Consider the following 14,170-nt stretch of genomic DNA (forward strand, 5'->3'; position numbering starts at 1 on the left):
AGTTTGAGGCTGCAGTGAGCTAAGATGACACCACTGTACTCCAGCCTGGGTGATAGAGCAAGATCCTGTCTCTAAAAACAAACAAACAAAAAACAAGCAAGCAAAAAATCTTCAGTATTTTAGAGATATCCTCTTCTAACCTAAATTTCTGCCTGAATAGAAAAGGGCCCCAGCTACATGAAAGAGATTAAGTCCATTTTAATCTTTTGATAAGTAGCTATTTAATCTTTTATCAGATCTTGTTCTATCTGTATTTTCTTCCTCCCTTGCTGTAGTAAACTTCTCGCATAGAATTCAGAGGGAAAAGGTACTGTGAGCAATTTGAAAAATCAGAATTTATTCTAAGCAAACAAAGGGCTATCTATAGTCCAACACATAACATAAATTCCTTATCATATGTATTTTTAAAAATCCTTCCTTGGCCAAGAGTAGTGGCTCACACTTGTAATCCCAGCACTTTGGAAGGCTGAGGCAGGAGGATCACTTGAACCCAGGAGTTTAAGACCAGCCTGAGAAACATGGCAAGACTCTGTCTCTAAAAAAAAATTTTTTTAATTAGCTGGTCATGGTGGCACACACCTGTAGTCCCAGCTACATGGGAGGCTGAGGTTAGAGGATCGCTGGAGCCCAGGAGGTTGAGGCTGCAGTGAGCCTTGATGGTGCCACTGCACCCCAGCCTGGGTGACAGAGCAAGACTCAGTCTCGGGAAAAGGAAAAAAATTCTTTCTTAATAGTGGCTATTCCTTGAAGTTTCATCCCATTTTTCTCGTCTTTTACTGCCAAATTTCTCACAAAATCAGCCTTCATTCATTATCTACCTTGACTTGCCACCTATTCATCCCTCACCCTTAAAACATGGAGCACATCTATATAACCACAGTAAAATCATACCCTCTAAAGTCCACAGTGTCATCCTCACCACCAAAAACTATTAATTTTCTCAATTTTCATCTTCCTTGACCTCATTCCGGCATTTGGCCCTGTAGACCAACCTCTCCAGCTTGAAATGTTTTTTTCCTTTCGCTGTCTTGACGTACCACACTGTCTTTTTACTTCCACCTCTGGGGTCTCTTCTGCTATCTTTCCAACCTATATTCCTATCTACTCTACCAATAAAATTGCAACCCAAGTGATAATCTTGGGCTGTCTGCCACTTATGATCTTGAAGGAAAACACTTTTTCATTCAATTATTCAATGCTCCACAGAATTCCTAAATCCACATCTCTAGCCATGATCTCCTGTCTCAGCTGCAACTTAATATTTCCTACTGGATGTTTCCAAATGGATGTCTGAAACTCATCATGTCTAGAGCAGTGTTTATCTTTCCCCTCAAAGCTAAGTCCTCCCTCCTCTCAACTTCTCCACATTTATCAATGATACCATTATTTTCTCAGTGACTCAGGTTTGAAATCTGGAGTCATTCTTGACTGTTCCCTCTCCTTGCATAGTTGGCCAGTTACCAAACTCTGATCAATCCTGCCTTTGCAAATTCTCTCAAGTCTCTTTTCTTATCTCTTTCCCACTGCCACTACTGTAGCTCAGACTCATCGTTTCTCTCCTATGCATTTCCAATAGTTTTGAAACTAGTTCTTCTCCTTCGTCTTCCTTTTCCTTTTAATACATTCAACAGTTTCATTGGGAATATTACTCTTTTAAAAATATTTTCTTGTATGTATCATTTCCTTATTCAAAACTCTTCAGTTAGATTCCTATCACCTATAGGATGAAAGTTACATATCTTAACCTGGGATTTAGTATCCTCCACTATCTGTTTTCTTTTCATTCTTTAAAATTTTTTTTTAATTGAGATGGGGACTTGCTCTGTCACCCAGGCTGGAGTGCAGTAGCATGATCTTAGCTCACTGCAGCCTCAACCTCTTGGGGTCAAGTGATCCTCCCGCCTCAGCCTCCCAAGTAGCTGCGACTACAGGCGTGCGCCACCACAACCAGCTAATACTTATTTCTATTCTTACCTTACACAAATCCTTTACACAAATTCTCTTCTCCAGCTAATTTTCCAATTGCTCCCAAATATGACATACCCTTAGAGTTGACACTTGCACATTCCACAGGACACGATTCACAGAGAATATAATGTGAACACTGTCCCCTGGAGTAGTGCAGTGACTGTACTTTATTCCCATGTCCATTTTGGTGCCTTTGTTGTTTTTTTTTTTTTTTTTTTTTTTGAGATGGAGTCTCACTCTGTTGCCTAGGCTGGAGTGCAGTGGCGCGATCTCAGCTCACTGCAACCTCTGCCTCCTGGGTTCAAGCGATTCTCCTGCCTCAGCCTCCTGAGTAGCTGGCTAATTTTTTTTTTTTTTTTTGGTAGAGACGGGATTTCACATGTTAGCTAGGCTGGTCTCAAACTCCTCACCTCAGGTGATCTGCCCGCCTCAGCCTCCCAAAGTGCTGAGATTACAGGTGTGAGCCACCACGCCTGGCTGGTGCCTTTGTTCTTGGTCTTCTCCCTATAGACTACTTGCCCCTTGCCTCTGCTCTAACTCTTCCTTCAAGGCCCAGCTCAAGTTCTACCAGTTCCATGAACTCACCACCAACTGCCACAGCCATTGATAATCACCCCCTCCTCTTGATTCCTAGATTAGTGGTCTGTACATACGGTGACCATATAACTTATCATCCAGATTGTAATATTTGCTAGTTAAAAGGGTCACAATTACTCTGAAACCACAGGTATGAACTGGGACTGTCCAGGACAAGCTGGGCCATATGGTCAACCTACTTATATATTACCCATTTGGCATTTGGTATGTGTTATCTGGTAGTTTTTATTTGTTTGTTAAAATGTATGTATGTATTTAAATGCATATATCGAATCTCCTCAAGATAGTAAATCATCTGAGTATAAATTATATATTCTCTCTGTGTGTCCTCCTGGTGCCTGGCCAGCGTCTTACACATAAAATACACTAAAAGTTGTTTGTTCATCATGATGATGTCTTTACTCTGTTATTTAGGAATGAAACATGGGTTAGGAATAAACTTTCAAAATCAGAAAATTCACTACCCAATTTTCCTTCTGGCAAAAAGACAAAAACCACTATGTCCCCAGAAACAGATAGTGACATCAAAAAATGTCCTTAAGATTTTGCTGAGGACTGGATTGAGGCCTCTGGCACAAGGCTCTGCCCTGTTGCCTTGTTGCTGAATAATGTCATTCGTCTGTATCTTAACGCATCCTCTTTGCATTGCTTTGTCACACAGCAGAAAGATAACAGCCCCAACCAGAGGACTTACAGAAATCAAATCAAAATAAAATTATATCTAAGAAAATGCTGTGGTGGCTAACTCACCTGAAACCAAATACTTGGAAGTCTTGACTTGCTTGACTTATTTTGCCTAATTAACACCTGGCCCCAGTTCAGCATTATCCCTGCTCAACTACCAGCAACTAAAGAAAGAGAAGGAAGAAGATCTAAAAACCAAAAGAAAGACAGCGGTCATGAGAGCGAACACTCTGAAAATGAACTAGAACACAAACTGAAAAATGAAACACATGTGGGTAAGAGATAATTAGGACAGAATAATCTCTCAGGAGTAAATACTTAACAAATAATGCAACAAAAGAGTAGCAGGTCAGAATCACATGGGGGTGTGAGTCGATGTTGAAAAGCCCCAGAAGGCAACACCATTTTGTTCAAACTACTGACAGTTTGGGCCCTTTTAAAATTCCTCCTATCAAATAGGTGATGACTAGTAGCATTCATTGATTTGTACATGGATGATATAAGGATGTTTCCCTTTGACTACTCCTCTAAAATTTGGTTCTCAGAGAGATTTCACCTGTAAATGTTTGGTCTAGCATTTTTGCTTGTATCTGCAAGAGTCTCTGAGCCCCTCATAACATCAATAGTCTTAATACACACAATAATCTGTCTAGAGATTCTCTAAATATTCTCAAGTTTGATAAAGAGCTTCTTAGAGTCTGAGCAACGTAATGAGACTTCATCTCTACTAAAAACAACAACAACAACAACAACAACAAAAATTAGCCAGGCAAAGTGGTGCGCGCCTGTAATCCTAGCTACTCAGGAGGCTGAGGCTGGAGGATGGCTTGAGCCCGGGAGGCAGAAGTTGCAGTACGCCGAGATCACGCCACTGCACTCCAGTTTGGGCAACGGTGAGAGAACATCACACACACACACACACACACAGCTCATTAGAAAAGATAAAAAATAGCCAGGTGCGGTGGCTTACGCCTGTAATCCTAGCACTTTAGGAGACTGAGGTGGGTGGATCACCTGAGGTCAGGAGTTCGAGACCAGCCTGGCCAACATGGCAAAACCCTGTCTCTACTAAAAATACAAAAATTAGCTGGGCGTGATGGCCCACGCCTATAATCCCAGCTGCTTGGGAGGCTGAGGCAGGAGAATCGCTTGAACCTGGGAGGCAGAGGTTGCAATGAGCCAAGATCATGCCACTGCACTCCAGCCTGAGCAAAAGAGTGAAAGTCCATCTCAACAACAACAACAACAACAACAACAAAAAAAAAAAAGATAAAAGATGACTCTTAACACTTCCTTCTACTTATGATCTTTTAATACCTGGACCTCTCTGGAATTATTGGATATATTGACCTCTTGGAGTTCCCAGTTCTTCCTTTGGTTCTCTTTAACTTGAATGAAGTCATCACTTGCCTTGGAAGACTGAAGTCAGGAATAGGCAACTTAAATAGTAGATGTGCCACAAAAGTGTATTTTCTATCTCATTTGTCCTATCATTCTGCTTCCTTTTCCCTTTATCTCTCATTCCCTTCTTTCTACTTGTGATTTTCTTTCACCCTTTCCCTCTACTCCCAATCTTTCCTTGAGTATAGTTAGAGCCCTTGGTGGCAGGTAGGGTCAAACAGTGTTGATTTAAGCATTGATCTTAGATGCAAAGGAGTACATTAAGTGACTTCTTAAGACTTTTCTTAGCTCTGGGATTTGGTTGCAGTTAATTACCATCCTTTGATTACTAGCCACTTGTTCTTACATCTTTATTAGGTCCATTGGAATCATCTTCATCATAGCTAACATTTATGGAATACTTAATACATATGTCAGACTGTGTGTTATGTGGATTCTCTCCTTTAATTCTCACAGCAACTCCATGAGGAAGGTGCATTCCCATTTTGCAAATGAGGGAAAGGGAACAGAGAAGTTAGTACCTTTCCCACAATGTTTCATCACGGCTAATAAGTCACAGAGCTGGGCTGTGAGTCCACATTTGTATGTCTCCATACCACCACTTTGGTAGAAAATGTGATCCTGGTATATGGTAGGAAGAAGACTGAGCAATTTAAAATCCATTATACAACCTTCACAAGCGCTGAGCCGAGGCATAACTATGAAGCCAACATCCCCTGACTAAAGGGTCAAAACTTTATCCTCTTCATGAAAGGATGTGACATTACTTAGATTAATGCAAACTCCCCTATGTACCACCCCTTCCAAACTTGTTTCTCAGCATTTCTGCACTTTTGCACATGTTGTTCCTTGTGTCGGGGAAACACCCTGCCCAACATTCCCTAATGTCTAAGCTTAAAGAGTCTGTGGATGGATCAACGCCTCTGGAAAATCATTGCTGAGACTGTGTCCCCTCCTCTCTCTGACCTCTCCCAGGCTGCCCTTTATCTGGGCCCCAGGAGCATCCCGAAGAGCAGTTATTACACTGTATTGTGATCACTGGTTTTTCTTGCCTTTCTCCCTGATTGTGAAAGGTGGGCATGAGGCAGATACCCCAAACATTATGAGTGAAATTGACTTCCTGAGCTTTAATATAATCATATTACTTCTTCCAGGTATATTTACATTTTGAGCACCATTCTGAATTTTGAAATGAAACGCTCTCTGATGTAGACACCTTGCCTGTAGAAGAGTCACTACCTTCCTTCAGCCCAAGTCGACAAAAACCATTATGTATGTAAGTATGTATGTATGTATGTATGTATGTATGCATGTATGTATATATATATTTAGAGGCAAGGTCTCTGTTGTCCAGGCTGGAGTGCAATGGTGCAATCAAAGCTCACTGCAGTCTTGACCTCCAAGGCTCAAATGATCCTCCCACCTCAGCCTCCCAAGTAGCTGGGATTACAGGCACACGCCCCCACACCCACTGCCCAGCTAATTTTTGTATTTTTTGTAGAGACGGAATCTTGCCATGTTGCCCAGGCTGGTCCTGAACTTCTGAGCTCAAGCAATCCTCCTGCCTTGGCCTCCCAAAGTGCTGGGATTATAGGCATGAGCCATCACACCTGGCTGGATCCAATTATTTATAAAAGAGATACATAAAGTAGTGTATAGAACCAACTGAAGGCCGGGTGTGATGGCTGACACCTGTAATCCCAACACTTTGGGAGGCTGAGGCAGGTGGATCACCTGAGGTCAGGAGTTCAAGACCAGCCTGACCAACATGGTGAAACCCCATCTCTACTAAATGTAAAAAATTAGACGGGCATGGTGGCACATGCCTGTAATCCTAGCTACTTGGGAGGCTGAGGCAGGAGAATCTCTTGAACCTGGGAAGCAGAGGTTGCAGTGAGCCGAGATTGCACCATTGCACCCCAGCCTGGGCAACAAGAGTGAAACTCCATCTCAAAAAAAAAAAAAAAAAAAGAACCAATTGAAGTTAGGAAGCTGTTGCTAAACTTCCAGGAATGAAGTAGCAAACTGCTAAGTTTATAGGTCATTTCCTAGAGAGCAAGGAGGTGTTAAATTGGTTGATATTAGGGCACGTCCTTCTCTTTGTTGAGTCACCCATGTCTTAGGCAGAATCTTCCCTCTGGTGGGCAAAGAATGAAGACATGATTTAGCAATTAAATTATTGGTAATTTATTAGAAGAAAAGGTATTATTTTCTAACCAAAACTCTCCTAATTTTTGTTTGTTTGTTTTCTTTCTCAAATTTCAAAACCATTGAAAGCAAAGACCTGGAGTGAACAAAGCAAAATCCAAATGAGACAGGTGGAATGGTAACTGCCTTCGGTTATAGAATTTGGAGTAAAGTCGTGGGAAGGGTGAAACTGTGTGTTCAGCTTTTGTAATCAATCAAAAAATACTTACTGAGCACTTATATGTCAGGTATAATGTTAAATCCTGGGAAACAAGCATGATTCTCAAGTTTGCAGTCAAGAGCTGACTGTGCATACTATAATAGGGAATTAATAAACTGTTATTGTAGGTACTTGGAAAGGGATACTAATATGCAGTCTTTATGGAAGAGGTGTTGTTTCAGCCATGTCTGAGAACCTGAATATGAATTCAATAAGGAGAGAAAGGGCTATTCTGGGCAGAAGGAGCAGCACACAAAAAGCTAGAAAGAAGACTTTGGTGTGGTGAGGGCCATGAGGAATTGGTGAGGCTAGAAACAGGAAATGTGGGATGACAGCAGGAAGGGAGGTAGGGAGCAGCAGGACACAGGGCTACAGAAGTAGACTGGGCCAACTTTTAAAAAGCCGTGGGTGCTGTAGGAAGGAATTTGGTCTTTATCCTGGGGTCAATAGGGAATCATGGAGCTTTTAAAGTAGTGACATAATGAGATTTATGATAACTGTTACATTCTTGGCGCTGTCTACTGTAGCTGCTTAATAATATACCTCAGTTCTCTCAAACCTTGCTATGCACTTTCTCATTAGTTCTTTTTTTTTTTTTTTGAGATGGAGCCTCCCTCTCTCGCCCAGGCTGGAGCGATGGGACAATGTCGGCTCACTGCAACTTCCACCTCCCAGATTCAAGTGATTCTCCTGCCTCAGCCTCCTGAGTAGCTGGGATTACAGGCACACGCCACCATGCTCTGCTAATTTTTTGTGTTTTTAGTAGACAGAGGGTTTCACCATATTGGCCAGGCTGGTCTCGATCTCCTGACCTCAAGTGATCTGCCAGCCTTGGCCTCTCAAAGTGCTGGGATTACAGGCGTGAGCCACCACTCCCGGCCCTCTCATTAGTTCTCAAAGAAGATACTGTAAAGAGAAAAAAGTACAAAGAACTAGAAGGGTTGGGAATCTGTCATGAGGTAGAGCCCAAAGTAGCACTTACAAGGAAGCCTCCCTTTCTCTTTGTGCCTTGAGGTAACTTTCCAAATCCACTTCCTGGAGGAGCCTGGCCTTTCTCCTTCTCCATCTCCAGTGGTTTCCCTCCCTAACACGACCCTTTTACCACAGCATCCTCTCCAACACAACATGCTTACTCAGTTTTTCCAGTTACACACAAATCACCTTGTACAAATTTGTTAAAGTACACAGTCTCATATTATCCACGTCAGCAGGCACACATTCACACATCGGGCAGTTTGGTTATTGCAAGTCCTCTTCCTTAATTTATTATCCTCCCTTCTACCACCTCAGGTTTAAGGCCAGAGTTACTTTTCTTAAAACCCTTAAGTCATATGTAGAAACACATATATTGAAAACATTTGCGTATCATTTTATAAAGCAAGCCTATGAGGTAGGTATATTTATTATTGTCATTATTTTACAGATGAGAAAATTGAAGACCAGCCAATAAGCAACTTGTTTAGGGTCCTTGAGTTATTAAGTTACAATGAGGACTAAAATCTAATGTTTTAACTTTAAATCACCATGTTATTTTCCAAATATTCCTTGCAGCTTCTATATACCCCTTCTCCATTCCAAGTCAAAACTACTCTTTTCAACACTACCCAAGTTTTTTGATTTCTATGGATTTTGTGCCCGGGTTACCTTGAAGTAAACCCTCCATCTGCTAGCCATTCTCCAGGACAAAACAGAAGTCTATTGACTTCCCTTTCCTCACTTCCCTGGTTTCTCTAAAAATTCCAAACTTCTTCACCTCTCAGAGTCCACAGAGGTGGAAGAGAATAAAAGTCTGCTCTAAGTCTTACTATGTCCTTGACGCACACATTGGGGTAAAAAAAACCCACAATAAAATATCTGAAACCCAACTGCATTTCGATTATTAAATTCCTTCTGGCTAGTTGTGGTGACTCATGCCTCTAATCCCAGCACTGTGGGAGGCCGAGGCAGGAGGATTGCTTGAGCCCGGGAGCTTGAGACCAGCCTGGGCAACACAGTGAGACTCATCTCTATATGCATACATACATACATAAAATATTAAAAAATCCACCCCAAACCATGCAAGATTTCAGAGATAATATTTCCCCAGAAGCTACAATTTGAGATTTCGACATACATGGTGAAAACTTCATACGGAAATGATAATCTGTATTTTAAAAAAAGTGAGGAAAGCGAAAAAAACAGAATCAGAGGGAAATAATGGCTATTCCCTTGCTTTTAAGTGTTATATGTTTGAAAAAATGGACATGTTATTTGTAAATTTATGTTTAGTAACTAGCGATAAACTTGAAATACTAGAATACATTATAAGTCTTAATCCTATGTAGTCTTAATAAAATGAATCCCTTTTAACTATCATTTTTTGAACCTATATTCACATTGGTTTTTAATTTTTTTTTTTTTTTTTTGAGACTGAAGTCTCGCACTGTCGCCCAGGCTGGAGTGCAGTGGCGCGATCTCGGCTCACTGCAAGCTCCGCCTCCCGGGTTCACGCCATTCTCCTGCCTCAGCCTCCCGAGTAGCTGGGACTACGGGCGCCGGCCACCACGCCTGGCTGTTTTTTTTTTTTGTATTTTTAGTAGAGACGGGGTTTCACCGTGTTAGCCAGGATGGTCTCGATCTCATGACCTCATGATCCGCCCTCCTCGGCTTCCCAAAGTGCTGGGATTACAGGCGTGAGCCACTGTGCCCTGCCGGTTTTTAAGATATTTTAAGTTACATTTTTTCCTCTTTGTTTTTCAGAGCTACTTCTTATTTGGGGGCTACTTTTTAAAACTGAGGTGTAATTCACAAGGGGCTGCATTTTTTGATATGACTTCTTATAAATATTGCCGCCTGCTTTGCTCTAATCTTCTAAGCAGGGCCATTTTATTTTTTGGAGTCACTTCTAAAGTCATGTGGTCATTAACTTTGGAGACTATTTTGGATATGAGTGCTGATACAAATTAAAACCCAAGTAGACCTCATTGTGTGTCACTCTATGAATCTTGACAATGGAAGAAACACCTTGCCAATAGTATACTGACTTCTGGACTGAAAAGCTGAGGAAGAAATTCCATTTTCTTTTTTGCATACATCAGAAAAACAACTACTGTGTCCAGTTCCCTGATTGACCTCAGCAGATGAAGTGAACAGATATTGTTAATTCAGATTGAAGAAATTATATGAATCTTGGTGTGTGTAGATTTATAATCTACATGCAATATTACCTAAATCAGATATTTACAGTTTCACATGTGTATATAGGCTCCTTCGCACCCATTTCCATATCCATTGGTTGCTGAACTTTCTAAACTGGCATTGAAGCATTACAATTTTTTTTGCACCAATTTTACAAACTTAAGCAGTGCAATGCCTGTTTTTTTTTCTAAGACAAACCAAAGGTAATTGTCTCAAGTTTCTGCTGCCTTCTTTAGCAGAATTTGATGGAGTGTCTTTTATACATTTGTAATAGATAAAAAATAAACCAGACTGCAAATCATTTTTAAAATACTAAACCACGTACCAAGTTTTTTATTCAAATTGTACAGGGTAAGTTTAAACTTAAATTGCATTCTATTAGCCAATATGAGTGTACTTCTGTAAGCATAGTTATGTTGAAATAAAGTTTTAAAAAGCAAAAAATAAATAAATAAATGTGTTTGAAAGGCTTGAGTTTATCATCTGAATAGGGGAAGCAGCCTGAAGTTGGGCAGGAGAACCCTAAAGGGAAGAAAGTCTAACTCTCCCATTGAGCTAAGAAAAAACCTGCTGACCTGAACTTCTAGGAGTGCTTTTGTACCTGTCCTCATCCAGGCTCACCTGTATTCACTGTGTTAACCCAGAAATGCTACTAATTCATTCATATCAGGCAGGTGACATCAGGTGACGACAACCACAGACTCTTATTTCACACTTTCCCTGAAACAATGGAATGAATGACCTATACCTTCACCAAGCAGAGGAACTTCTGCTTGGAGATGAGCTTCCTCTACTCCGTCTGTGAAATGGGTCTGAGTATACTACCATAAAGGCTGGGGCACTTATTTGCTCCTTTCAACAAAAGATGAAAAGAATGGATATGATCAGCATTGTGTCGTCCTTTCAGCCTCTTGGCTTAAGACATCATAAGGCAAAAGAAAAAATAGAAAGAAGGTGTTAAAAGGAGAGTCAAAATGCACTCTTTAGGGAAAATTTTCATCTTACCACAGGGATGTAGTTTAGCACATGTAATTGAGACAGCAATTAGGGCCATTTTAACATTTAGATTTTCTTTAATCAATTCCTTTTACAAGAGATGATCTCATACGTAAACTGCAACATGGTTTGTTTGATATACATCATGGACATCACATATTTATTAGAGACCCATAGAGGCAGGGTATTGCCCCAGAGAAAATTCTATTAGAAGATAAAATTGATTTTGCAAATTTTATTTTATATAGTTACCTATAAGAGAAAATATTTTTTGTTTATTGTTTTTCTTATGTTACATCATTACTTGTTCATTTCATTCAGGTGCTAATCTTCTGCTTTGTAGCCTCTATTTTCCTTTCTCCCATATGTCAACCTCAGATACTTTTATATTCCCATTACCACAGTCACACTTTAATTTCTGGTCCTGCCTACCTCTTCCCCCAAGTCTCATTTCCTGCCTCTCTTCTCTGAATGTGGCTAGATTTAAATGGAGGACTTCATTGGATAGATAGCCCTGAGCTCTTGAGCTTTTGTGACCATAAATATGATGACTTTTTTTTTTTTTTTTTGAGGTGGAGTCTAGCTCTGTCACCCAGGCTGGAGGGCAATGGCACGATCTCGGCTCACTGCAACCTCTGACTCCCGGGTTCAAGCGTTGCTCCTGCCTCAGCCTCCTGAGTAGCTGGGATTACAGGCACGCACCACCATGCCCAGCTAATTTTTGTATTTTTGGTAGAGATGGGGTTTCACTGTGTTGGCCAGCCTGGTCTCAAACTCCTGACCTCGTGATCTACCCGTCTCAGCCTCTCAAAGTGCTGGGATTACAAGCATGAGCCACCACACCCGGCCAACCTTTTTTTTTTTATCTTGCTCATTTTAATAACAAGTTATGATATAACTCTGGGAAGGTAAAAAAATTTCATAAATATGTAGATTGTCTTTCATGCCTTAGGATATGAAATCAATTCATGCTAATGGGTGTACTCTTTAAGATCTATGGCTTTAGTGTAATTTTTAATTAATTTATTTTTGTCGTGTATATTCTCAGTGATGAGGGAGAAAGCTATACATCTCCCCCTTGTGGTTCATGCTAACGTCTGCCTTTGGCATGTCCATTTTTTTCCCAGTTCCAATGAGTCCCAATAAAATGCAGCTAAAATAATCTTCTTTTTTATTTATTTATTTTTTAGGAACAGAGTCTCACTCTGTTGCCCAGGCCGGGGTGCAAACAGCATGATCATAGCTCATTACAGCCTCAAACTCCTAGGCTCAAGAGATCTTCCCATCTCAGCCTCTTGAGTAGCTAGGACTGCAGGTGCACACCACCACACTAGGCTAATTTTTAAATTTTTCGAGGTCATCACTATGTTGCCCAAGCTGGTCTTGAACTCCTGGCTTCAAGCTATCCTCCTGCCTTGGCCTCCCAAAGTGCTGGGATTACACGTGTGAGTCACCACACCCAGCCTAAAATAATTTTAAACCACAATTCTGGCAACACTTTCCTGCTCAAACCTTCAGTGGCTCCCTACCACATGCAGAATAAAATCCAAACTCCTTGGCATGGTTCACCTGAAATTTCTATACAAAACAAAACAAAACTCTGCTTTTTGAAATTCTATACATGTTTTAAGGCCCAAATTCCTCTTTCCTAATCCTCCCCCTGGGTGTAGTCTCACCATTTTGTGTTCTTATACCCCAATCTGCCAGTAATTATTAGTATTTGTGCTCATTTTATCTCTCAGGCTAAATTGTGAGTATCTGGGGAGTAGCAAAGGATTAAAAGTCAGTATTAGGCTTTAAAAACAGAGAAAGCATTTAAAAATGGATGAAGAGAAAGAATTGGGCCAGGTGCAGTGGCTCATACCTGTAATCCCAGCACTTTGGAAGGCCGAGGCGGGTGGATCACTTGAGACCGGGAGTTCGACACCACCCTGGCCAACATGGTGAAACCTCGTCTCTACTAAAACTACAAAAAATTAGCCAGTTGTGGTGGTGTGCCCCTGTAGTCCCAGCTACTTGGGAGGCTGAGGCATGAGAATCGCTTGAACCTGGGAGGCAGAGGTTGCAGTGAGCCGAGCCTGCGCCAGTGCACTCCAGCCTAGGTGACACGTGAGACTCTGCCTTAAAAGAGAAAAAAAAAAAAAGAATAGACTAGCTCTGTCCAATAGGAATATGAGAGCTACATGTGTAATTTTTAATTTTCTAGTAGTCACATTAAAAAAAGCAGGTGAAATTAATTTAATAATACATTTTTATTTAACCCAGTATGTCAAAAATTATTTCAACATAATCACATAAATTTATTAATGAGATTTTTATATATTTTAATACTAAATCTTCCAAATCTGGTGTGCAGAATGTACTCACAGCACAATCTCAGTTCAAACTTGCCATATTTAAAGTGCTTTATAGCCGTAAGTTGTTAGTGCTACTGTATTAGAAAGAAATTGAGCCAAGGATAGCAACAGAGTCCTAGCCCTGGCTGATTACGGAGTAGCTGTTACCATAGACAAGACCTTTAACCACTCACTCCTGTGGTTTCCTTATCTGAAAAGAGGAGACATATTTTTCTTACCAACCACATAGGGTTGTAATAGCATAAAATTAGAAACTGAAATGAGGACACTTTTGAAAGGTTGAAAATGTCATACAAATGGGAGGTATTATAATTATTCTAAGAATAAGGTAAACTCTGATGGCTCTAGTTCACGCAGTGTTTCTTAGCACACCTATGATTTTTAGTAACCATTGCAGATACTTACTAGAAGTTGAAATACTAAAGGTTACAACTTCAGTGCTTCCGTGGAAAAATAATTCCCATATTAGCAAACCCATTTAAACTGGTGTGCTTTGAAATGGTTATTAATCTCTTCTTTAAGGAATCTGGATCCCAGAGTCTCCCGTGCTCCCCAATCTTTCTTCACTGACATGACAGCAATA

This window comes from Pongo abelii, chromosome 15 (genome assembly GCF_028885655.2).
Source record: "Pongo abelii isolate AG06213 chromosome 15, NHGRI_mPonAbe1-v2.0_pri, whole genome shotgun sequence".
Classification (NCBI taxonomy): domain Eukaryota; kingdom Metazoa; phylum Chordata; class Mammalia; order Primates; family Hominidae; genus Pongo; species Pongo abelii.